The 12,225-nt window shown below is 34.3% G+C and overlaps 1 long non-coding RNA gene across 6 annotated transcripts in view; it reads left to right on the top strand.

Annotated features, from left to right (window-relative positions):
- LOC111930100 (uncharacterized) overlaps window positions 1-12,225 on the top strand; it is a 171,619-nt gene that overhangs the window by 113,518 nt on the left and 45,876 nt on the right. The window lies entirely within an intron of this gene.

The following is a 12,225-nucleotide window of genomic DNA, read 5'->3' as shown; positions in this document are numbered from 1 at the left end:
TCCTTCCTCAGTAATATATAAATCTCTGTAGGAATAATGGAAAAGAGTCCAAGATAGAAACAGTTTTTCCAAAAATATTCTTCAAACATCATTTTATTGCACCAAGTGAGAGACCATAAAGATGTTTTTTAGAAGTCTAGATGTTCTGCAACAGCTCTGAGAACAATAGACAAATCCCCCAGATTTCACCTTTAACAAGCAGCATTTTTTATCAAACAGGTTAACTCCAAGGAAGTTGCTGTGTCTAATATTAGTGAGTAGATCAAACTGAAACTCTTTTGAGGTAAAGGAATTTTTTAGAAATTGGTAAATGCTACACCAGAAATACATTATCTTAAAAAAATATAGAGGATGTTAGGTGTTAAAGGATGGAGAGAGAAAGCACAGTGAGAAGGCTGATACAAAAATAGTTTTATTAACACCATAAAGTAACAGAGAACTTTAAAAGTTCTGTGTCCTGTATTGCAAATGAATAAAACTGAAACCATCCCAATATTAATTCTGGGCTGCTAAAAGAGCATACCACCAGCTGCACACACAGCATGGCTGAAGCACTAGAGCAACCAAAAGGTGTTGTCTTCAGCTGCCAGCACACAGGACAGCACAACCTATGCACCCCCATCTGGCTTCACTGTGACCAGTGTACAGAGTGCACAGCACTGAGCTCTGCTAGTCCTCTTATTCTCCCCATCACTACATTATATTTGTGAAAAAATTATTATATGGGTTATCCAATCTACCTTGCTCTACGCTGGGTACACAATTTTTATCAGAGTATCCAGCTATCTCTGCTCTTCTTATCATCTCTATCATGATCTACTGGGGTTTTATATTTTTTTACCATTTTCCCTATATTATTTTTTGAGGTAATTTTATTCATATATTGAAAGTTCTTGATAATACCTGTTCAGTATGTTACTCCTGCTAATTACTCCATCTCAGAAAACTTATCAATCCTTTACATTTCAAAAAGCACTCATCTAGAAATGATGAGAGAATAACATTTTATGTCCTCAAAACATAGACTCATAGATTAGGTTGGTTTGGAGGATATTAGGTAATGAAATATTACCTAATTTCAACCCCCTGCCATGGGCAGGATGCCACCACTAGAGCAGATTCCTTGAAGCTCAATACCACAGCCTGGCCTTGAGCACTTCCAGGCATGGGGCTTTCTAATACCTGATAAAAATCTGACCTCTTTCAGTTTAAAGCCATTCTGCCTTTTCCTATCACTACATACCTGTTAAAAAGTCTCACTCCAGCTTCCTTGTAGGCCCTTCAGGTACTGGAAGACTGCTGAATTCCTTCACAAAGACATAAGGCAAAAATCTTTGCAATAATGCAAGCAGTAGAACTGATTACAGTAATATCAATTGAATGCAGTAATATTGAAAGAAACTTCAGGGTTTCGATATCGAATATCATTAGATAAACAGTTGGCTCTAGTCTTTCTCAGCATAAAAGTAGAATGTAGAATATCAATGTGTAATCTAACTTATCTGGTAACTTAAAGTGAAAATTTGAGAAGAAAGTAAAACTTTAGTAATTGTCCTCACTAAAAGTGACAAAAATATTTTTCACTGCAGACATACATTTCCCCCAGTGTGCTGTCCTCTAACAACATACCTGCAATGTTCCACATGAATATCAGTGTGCATAAAAAGGCTCACCATAATTTATAGGCCTTTCATACACACACATATATATGCATAATTGTATATACAGCTTCCTGTAGTTTTCTGAATGGTTGCCAAACTGGAAAAGAAGAGATTTAAAAAATCACAGCAGAAGCCTTTACTTAATTATTAGGTGTGCATGGATAACAATTTGTCTTTGCAGCCTAATCAGGGATAAAAGAGTACATAAAAATTGTGTTGTGTGATTTATTTTTCGTCAAACCTTCAGGTTGCCACCTTTGTTTGGTTAGTCAAACCTGCAGTTTACCATGATTGGTTGTCAATGTTTTCCTGTAGGCAGTAAGTTGGAAAAGAACTTTCTTAAAATAATCACTGGGAAAAATATATTTCTTGAAATTAAGAGCTTTCTGGGCACTGTGCATGTTACTGTCTTTCTTATCTGGGAGTAAGAGCAGTCCTGATATTTCTGTTAGGTGGGTTACAAGACGTTTCAAATCAGTCCCTTTAAATACCTTAAGCAAAAGAGTCTTCATTTGGAGAGAAATATCTGATATAAAGAGATTACTGTCCATTCTGTAACATAGTAGCTTCCAGGGGAGATTTTCCCATGCAAAACTTAATTATGAAAGCAGGGCTGTTTCCTCATACATCTTTATACAAATATTGATATTTAAAAGAAAAAAATGAGCTCTGCTGTACCATCTTTAACAAATCCCATTTAACAGAATAGGAAATATGAGTACAGACACAACTTCCCTTTCTACTGTTTCTTAATTTTGGTCACATTTTTTTAGCTTCAAGACCAAATAACTGTTTAGTAGTTCTATCATCTCCTTTTTTAACTAAAGACTGGAAGAAACCTTTGAGACTGAGGGCTTTGCCTCATCACTGCCACATTAGGAAAATGCTTCAGTACCATGAAGACCTATGCAATCAGTATGAAAGGAAAACAAAAATTAAATATCAGCTCTTCTGTCTTGAAAATAATCCTTCTACAAATAGGACTATATTAACAGTGGGTTTTCATTTTTAATTCAGACATTATTTTAAATAAAATATCTATTTGAAATATACTTCTCCTTCTCAGTTTAATGCAGCTGTCACTTTAGTTTGCAAAGTGTGTTAGAATGCACAGGAAAAGCAAAATCCAAAGATACTGGAAAATCTTCCTTAGGTATAAGAGACAGAAAGCATCAACAGGCATAAAATGTATAGCTAAAGTGATTAGTGAGTCATTGGGGATTTTATTCCATGAATTTTAATACATAAGAGTCATAGAGACAACAGCTAATCTGTGGTTTTCAGGAATACATTCATCAGTGTAAATCCCTATCTTTCTTTCTCTAAGTAGCCAGGTATATAATTGTTGTGTGGGATGCTGTGATAGATTATTTGCTACTACACACTTACCATCTGACTCAAATATTGCCCTTCCTGGAGTGGCCGTGTGTCTCATAAAATTCATATGTAACTCCAAAAAGTTCCTCACAGCCACCAAGCCTAGTCAGATTTTACTAATTCATTTAAAGAAAGTTATGGCTGGAACTCTGAATTCTCATCTCATAATGGGATTTCAATGCCTAAATATCTGGTTGACCGTAGTCAAAGCACACAAAGGAGAACGCAAAGATCATTTTAATGTTTGTATTATTCCATCTGATTCTTACGCATTATTTGATTCTAGACCCAGCATGCACACTGCCCATGCCTTATTTTATCATATGTAAATGCAAGTCATCTCTTTTCACTGTGACTTTGGAAACAGCCTTCTAAAATGGAACAAGTACATTGAGGGTCATTTTGTAATCAATTCGATAGATTATGTGATGTGGCTCAGTGTACCCATTAAAAATGAGATTCAAACTAATTATGGTACAAATAGGCATCTGCTTTTTTATGTTACATTTTTATACAGCTTATTTGGATTTTTTTTTTCTTTTGTTTTGTTTTATAAAAAAGTGTTTTAAAAACTAGGATGAAAAATAGACTAATTATATGCACTGGGATCCTTTTAAAGGGATACCATAGATTCAAACTATGACAAAGTTATTGCTCAAATACAGCATTTATAGTGATTGAAGTGAACATTTCATGTTTGATGAAAGTGCTTTTTATTAGTTTGAAATCCTCCATGAAGTTCTGATGGCATACAAGTATGATGCTTTTCCTATTGAACAACTTTATAGATTCCCAGCAGTCCTCATACTTTTATGACCTTTAATTTCTTATTTAACAGGTGCTACCCTTTAACTACTACTAAACTACTTATGTCGTCAGTAATTCCACTATTCCTTTTATCAAAGCCCAAATCCAATAGGAAAGAGCAAATACTTTTAACCAGGTTTTTTTCTGATCCTATAAAATTGTGGGCCACAAAAATGGCCAGGGGGATAGAGCATTTTTCCTATTAAGATAGGCCAAGGGAGCTAGAGTTTTTCAGCATGGAGAGGAGAAGACTCTGGGGAGCCTCACTGCAGCTTTTCAGTTCTTAAAGGGCACTTACAAAAGAGAGGAGGCAGATAATGAGAGGGGTTTTAAACTAAAAGAGGAGAAATTTGGATTAGATTCTAGGAAGAAATTCTTTACTCAGGTGATGAGAGACTGGAGAAGTTGCCCAGAGAAGTCAGTGCCCTGTCCCTGATAGTGTTTAAGGCCAGGTTGGATGGGGCCCTGGGACCAGTTCTAGTGGGTGACATCCCTGCCTCTGGAACTTACTGGCTTTTAAGGTCCTTTCCAACCCCCACTGTTCCATGATTCCACATACATATGTATCACAGATAGTATCTGATTTGCAAGAAACTTCAAGGAAGTCAATGATAAAAAACAATGGGTAAAATTTTTTACTTCTTTTAAATGTAGATTTTTGAAAATTCCTTTTAGACTAATATTTTCTCCTTTATATATATATCCATTTTAATCAGCAACCCATGATAAAGATCTAAAGAATAGATATGCAGAGCATATTTTTCTCTATTTTAATATCCTCTGCTATTTAAAAGGTATTACTGACAAATTACAGTTTCTTATACTAAAGGAATGATCCTTAAGTGTAAATATTACTAAATTACCCTTCTCAACAGTTTTATTTTCCAAAGTACCTTGTAACTTCTGCAGCATCTATTTTTCAGATAGTATGACCATATTTGAATATATTATTCAGTTAGTTTTGATCTTCTGTTCCTGAGGAATACATGCTTAGCCCATAACCTTTCAGTTTTCAAACAAAATTTGAGACTCTTTTATCAAGATTCTGTTTTAAATTAACATTTTTCTCATCCTTCAATAGTTGGTTTACTAAAAATAAGCATTTTAATATCAACAGATCTGATTCTAAGATCTGCTTGCTTCACCTTTAAAGACCACTTCCCAAGTTCTTTTCTACAGTTTTTGGGTATGGACTAATATAAAAAAAACCAAGCCTTTCTCATTTTTAGTTTCTGTGATAGTCTGATCATTATTCAGATTATGTTTAAACCAGCTTGAAATCTTATTTTTAACAGCTATTGAAGCTGAAGTACACACTCAAAATGATCATGATTTGCTTGGAGTTGTGGTCCACAGAAGAGCTGGGAGTAATTCAAAGGCTTTCTCATTTCTGGGTTTTTGCTTAAGCCATCACTGGCTGACTGCAATAGAGGGTAGAAAATACAACCTATTACTGTCTTAGTGCAATTTTCTGAGAATTTCATTTAAACAGCAGTAATGTCAAGCACAATGACCTATTCAATTTCTTTAAATGTTTCTTATTCCCACCTACTTGCTGGCTAAGTCTGGTGATGAGACATTGCTAATAGTACAGAAAATAGCAATGTGTGAATCTATTTTTGAAATGCAGCTGTAACAAGACTGGCAAGTAGAATAAACAAAAACTCTGTAACATGTAATCTCTCAACTAGTAATTTTGTGGTCCTTTCTCTGATGACCCTATCACCCTGCTATCTCACCTCTGCATTTGAACTGGCAAATAAATGACATCTCATTTCCCATCACACACCCAAATGTCGTAAAGAAAAATTTCAACCGGTATACCATTTCTGTTGTCATTTTGTAAACTGTGGTAAGAATAAATATTTTGGAGGTATTTAGTTCTTTCTAGGATGCATTCCTTAAGGGCCCTAATCTTCAATTTTAACTCTGACTCAAAACATGTTTACATAGCATATATGGCATTTTTTCAGTGTATTCAGGAAAGAATATCAGGAAAGTCTGTTTAATAGATTTTGACACTTCAGTGATTACCTAAAGTTTCATCATTTGCAGATTGAAACTGTTGGTAATAAAACAATTTTTTAACAAAATAAAATAGACATTTACTTCATGTGAGCTAATGTCATTAATTTCTGAGGAGATGCTGTTCAGCATAATATAAAGTAACAGCATTTTGTGTTACTTGCAGTAAAGCACAGTCACAGAAAAGTGGGTTTGAAACTTTATTTTCTATTATATGACATATATATGATCATAGAACAGCTACATGAAACTAGACATAAGTAATCATTGGCCTTTAAAACCAGATGAATGTGTATTAAAATTCACATTGTTTCTGGCCTTGTGTATCACTCCATCAGATCTGTGCAAGGATCTGCTTAAAACCAAAGGACAAGCAGTCCTCTGACCACAGTGTTAGATCCAGAGTGGTGGTGAAGACACATTTGATGTGCTGAATTTATGGAATATGTTTCCTCAGGATAAAAAGGGCCCTCAATCCAAAGGTTCCATTTCCTGAGCATGTTTTGTAGTTGGTTAAGGAGGTACTGCTCTGACCTCCATGTAAACCTGGAATGTTTCCTGCTAATTCGTTCTGACAACTTATATTGGCCATGTTCAAACCATACATCTTTCACACAGATTCCTTTGGCTTAGGTATTGGGCAGGTCCTGGTTTCTTGGCTGGGATTTAAATTCAGCTGAATTAGGTGCAAAGTTATTCAGCTCTATTAACTGAAATCACTTTGAAAACACAGAGGACAAGTCTAAATTTCCCTGTACATTGCTGCAGAAATGGAAATTACCATAAACTCTCCAGACAATAAAAAGGGCAGAAATGTAAATTATTCAAATCTAATATTTAAGACTATCAATTTCATTGAAGGTGTTCTTTAACTGTTAAATTGCTTCAAATGATTTTGTATTTTACCCTTTCTCTCTACCACAATGAGCACTAAGTATCACAAATTGATAATTGCTTTCTAAGTCTGCAAAACCCTTGCAGAAATTAAGCCAATGCCAGAACACTTTCTAGTAGACAGAGATGTGTGTCATGACTCTAACTGAGATTTTGGTAGAAATCTCTGTAAAAAACCAAACAAGTTCCCACAAAGTACAATTTTGCCTACTTAACCATTCAGTGGCAAATTGACACACCAAGATATCTTTGATATGAATCATAAGAAAAACATTTAGTTCTCTACCTATTTGCATCTGATCTGTTAATATCTTAAGCCCAAATGATGCCACACTCCAAATTTCAGTCACTCTTACTGTATATTAAAAATAAACTCTCAAAAAGAAAAGAATTTAGCTTGGTAGCTACAGACTGGAAGGATAATACATATAAGTGGCTTTATAGGCCCAAGAGATACGAGCACCTCCATGAACAGCTGGTACTTTCTGAGCACCTGAGATTAAAATAATAGTATATATGTAAATAAAATATTATGAACAACAGTTTTTCATATATATATATATACAGATATATATACACACATATATATATATGCACAATATATAAAAAGTGGAATGCATAAATTGACTTATACATACATATTTAAAGCACAAAGCCTGAAGAAAAATCAATTGTTTTCTTCTTCAGCCTCCCAGTAGCTGCACTCCTGCCTCATTATTGCTAACATAAAAGAAAGAACTAATATGCATTTAAATAGTTACTAGGAAAAAAAATTATGTCTCTGTATGTAATCTTTAACAGTCATAGCAACAAAATGTTGATGTAATTTATAGCAGCCCAGCATGTTTCTTCAGATGTGTTGCATGTTCCTAAATTAAATTAATTTATAAGAGCAAATAACATATGTACAATTCTTTCTGTGTGTGTGTTAAGCTGCTTTTAATCTTCCACAGAAAGACTAGTACCCATTAGTAACTCTGCCTTTTTGAAGCCATAAGATATTTATTTATAAATGATCCCCAAATATAATGTCTTCTCAGTAAAAAACAATAGACACAGAAATAATGCAGGCTCGACTGTTTCTTTCTTGCTTCCATTGAGTGTTAAAATGTCTGAGAACTTCTTTTTGAAAATGTTTTGAACCAGTAGCTGAAGAATTTCAAATCTTGTACCACTTCTCTCTTCTACAATATTTAGACAACTTAATTAAATATGGTCTTCAAAATTCTCCAACAGACTTGGTGACAGGGGCTACAGATCCAGGTTATTTCATACACCACTGCTAGTGATGATCCTTCTGGAGAAAAAGCACTACTAGGGATAAAAAACTCAAAACTCCGATGCCAAAACGTGCACTAATTCTGAGTAATTCTTAACATTTTCAAGTCTTTTTGTTACCTTCAAGTAACAAACTTTCAAGTCTTATTTCTGCTACCTAATAGATTTCTTAAGATTTTTATTACAATCTCACTTTCTGGACAAAAATATTACTTAGTTCTGACTGTCTGTACTGTTTCATTTTTAAGAATCTCTTTCTGTTTCAAGACAGCCTGTCTACATGAGCAATAGAAAGGATCTATCTTCAGTGGCTACTGTCAGAACATCATCATTTGTGTGAAAACTTAGGGAAATGAAGCAACTGTCTTCAGACAGAAGTCGAGTAATAAGGATTTAGTTCTGGTAGGAATTCAAATATAGTTACTATACTGCTTGCATCTGTGACAACACTTTAAAAAATAAGTTAAAAGCAGTAATATCCTAATGTGATAAAACCAGACAAGTCTGATTTTCTGTGTTTACTATTCTCTGTGACTACTTTCTAAGCACAACACTGCAACTCTTTCATGCACACTAAAATGAGCTCCATCTCTTTTAGGAAGCATAGCATGAAAATTATGCATTAACAACAGCAACAACAACAAAATTATACCTTAACACTCTGACTTATGTGTAATTTTCTCCTCCAGAAGTACTGTTTGTGGTCCATCAAGATTATGCCGGGGAAAATATATCATAGGACATTGTGTCAACACCAGAGTAAGTTAGCTATGCAGCCAGGTACCAACATGATTATGCAAATAGAGGCACTATTGCCTTATCAGTCAAAACCACTGGCAGAATGCCTGGGAGACAGATTTCAATAAAGGAGATATAGTCTATCTCAGCGAGGCTGACATTAATAATTTATGATTAATCAGTTTATGGAAACATATTAACAACAGAAGGCTGTGGACAGCAAGATGGATTTCTTGCCTCCACTTCTCCCATTTTTTTCCCCTCCTACGGACTTAATTTTTTTTATGATTAAAAGCCATGTAGAGAACTCAGTTCTTCACAAGAAAATGGATTAGTTTCTAAAAGAACCATACGGGAGTGTTGAGCTGGGGATGAAGTGATGAGAAACCATCTGACTAAGATTGGAGCTGAGTTGGTGTCAAATTTGCCTCTTATATCTCAACAACCAGACCTGTGTTCAGGACATCTTAATAATAAAAGATGAATTAGTATTGTCATTAATATTCACACCTGGGCTTTAGCTGTGAAGTGTAAAGTACCAGAAGTCTAAATAACGTATTCCAGAATAAACATCATCCATTCAAACAAAAAGAAATTGATGCAATGTTCCCTCATGAAGAATTGCTGCAAATGTGACTTTTTCTTGGAGCCCATGCATAAAATATTTAAGAAAATATTAATTTAAAACCTGTGAATAAAATTTGTAATTCAGACAAAGGAAGATCACCCCTTAATAAAGTTCTAAACATCCACTTCTGAGCTGAGTCTCTGAAATGCTTCTGCAACTTTCTAAAATCCAAGTGTAAAACCACTGAGCAAAGTCACCTGGAGCTTGATAATCTCTAAGGCTAGAGCAAGACAGACTGAACATTGGTCTTCCATTGTAGCTTGCTTTGAAAATCTAATAAAACGGTCTCTGCAGAAAGGAGAGATAGAGCAATACTGGTCTGAACATCAAATGAGACTTTACTGTTTCCTTCTGAATTTAGTGAGCTAATTCAGTTTGGCCTGCTGCAGAGCTCATGTTTCAGAGAAGAAGAACAAAAAATAAACAGAAACAAAACCAAACCAAAAGAACAAAAAGCCTCCCAAAAAATTGAAATACAAAGTAATGTTCTCATAAGTAGTCAGGCTGCCTGAAATTTACTAAGCACAATTTTTCTTTTATCAGAGGAATATGTAATGTTAATAAATTTTAAATGCCACAAAGGGGTTTTCCTTTTAGTGTTTATTCTACTCTAGCTTCGTGATACGGTAATTTTTTTTTTTCTTTTTCTCCTATTTTTTTTTTTCCCAAATATTTTTTTTCAGGTTATGCACTTTCTTTAGGTGTTTTGTACCTAGCAATAAACACCACTATTGAGTGAAGACTGAAAGACATCAAAGTGAGAGCTGAAACACAACTATATTAGTAGCAGAACATGTATACTCTTCTGCTTTGCCATTTTAAGTTTTGAAAGTATTAATTTATACTTTGCAATTTTAACCTGCATATACATTTATTGCTATTAACTACCAGAGAAAATGAGTGCCTTAAAACATGTACTAACAGAATCTGATGTAACTAAATTGAGCCACATTGCAATGGAGAATGTTTCTGGAACCATCAGTGACAAAAGTAATTGATAAATCAATTACAAAATAAATTTACTTGAGATAATGAATTTAAAGTGCAGTGAGATTGTGTCCTAATTGGCTTTGTAGAGATAGAAGAAAGATTATATTTACTGCAAGATTTCTGGGTAAGTGATGGGTTTAAACAAATCAGATAAATATGCAATTAAAATTCTCTCTTTTTACAGATACAACTTTATCCCAACATTCAAACGTCCAGAATTATATTTTGTTTTCTGATTCAGGCATGTATATCAACTGGTGTGATTATATACAATGCTGTGATTTTAAGTAGAACTTCTGCATCCCTCTGTAGAGCAACTTAAAAAAATGTGGCCATTTCAGAATTTCCTAAATAGCAATTTATCTTTTTAACTGTAATATAATATTTTCCTGGAACCCCTTCTGCAGATAACTCATCTCATGCCTTTCAAGGTGGTTTAAGTTGTATGCCACTGTCTATTCATTGTGGACAGACCTTGCTTATTGCTAGTTCTAGGAATGTTAATACTAATTACAACACAAGTTTTATTGATTTTAGAAGAATAAGGTTTCAATTGATCCTCTGGAAACCATTTAGAACTGAGGAATATGTGCAGATACAACTTTTATATGATTCCCACTTTGATGACTGAAAGTGTCAAGTATGGTTGCTATTATTTCTCAATACAAGTCATTCAGTTTTCTTGAAGGATCAACTGAAAATATCAGCAACTATAAAGTAAAACAGACTATTTAGGACAATAAATTAAGTTTCTTACTGAGTCCACAAAATGGATTTGTTTCAGAGCAGTCTTGACTTCCAGAAAGCAACTACCTCCAGCCCATGAGAATGTGGAAGACATCAGGCTGTGCTGCTCTGGAGGAAACCAAGACTTCCTCTGGTCTCCATTTCCCAGTGTCAGAGCACCTGCTCCAAATCATCTACAACTCTGAGGGCTTTTTACATTTCCTGATTCTTCATTTCTAAGTATCCTATCCACTTTATCCTTCAGTGGAGCTGGTCTATGCTTGAAATCCTTCTAATATGCATTCTCAAATGCATGTTAAAAGCTTTTACAAAGAGGACAGAAATCAATTGTTTTCAAACTGGGATTTAACAAGTGGAAGTTGATTTAATTTATAAAAAGTGCAATTTAGATGGGAATTGAGAGAAAGAATTTCTGACACATGCTGTTACGCTATTGTTGTAACACATCAAAATACTGCAACTAACACCTTGCAGAGGTTTTAAAAGACAGGTTTAAAAAATATCTTTCAGGAATGGTTTAGTTACATTAAGCCTATTTCAAAGCCTGTAAAAGTAACAGGATGACCTAGAAATTTATTCAGGATATCCTTTCAGTCCTATAGCAATGAATACATATATGATGTATTATGTGTCATATCCCAGCAGAAATTACTTTCTCACCAGTCTGAATCTCTCTGCTCAGTCCATAAAATAAGTCTACACAAGTGAAAATTTCTTTTACATAAATGCCAAAATCCTTAGATAAATATTGGACCTCTGCTATAAGCTCAGCTATGGATTATGTTTAGAGCACAGAAATCAAATTAAATAAAATTTAAATGCAAAAAGCCATTACTCTTTCTGTAGCTATGTAATCCACAGCCTGAGATTACTTCAGTACCTTCTATTAATTTCACTATGAAGCTACAAATTTATCTTTTATTTTATACTTTTTTCCCTCTAATACTTGCATTTGTCTTAAGGTAACTGAGGGTACTTGGCTCATGCTACAGATTGTAGTTCTCTGGATGTCATAATAAACTTCAAATACATTTAATTAATTAATTTCATAAGCTCCCAACTACAAAATATTGACCCCAT

This window comes from Cyanistes caeruleus, chromosome 6, assembly GCF_971803275.1.
Source record: "Cyanistes caeruleus chromosome 6, bCyaCae1.hap1.1, whole genome shotgun sequence".
NCBI classification, from domain to species: Eukaryota; Metazoa; Chordata; class Aves; order Passeriformes; family Paridae; genus Cyanistes; species Cyanistes caeruleus.
This window is presented reverse-complemented; position numbering and strand designations above follow the sequence as displayed.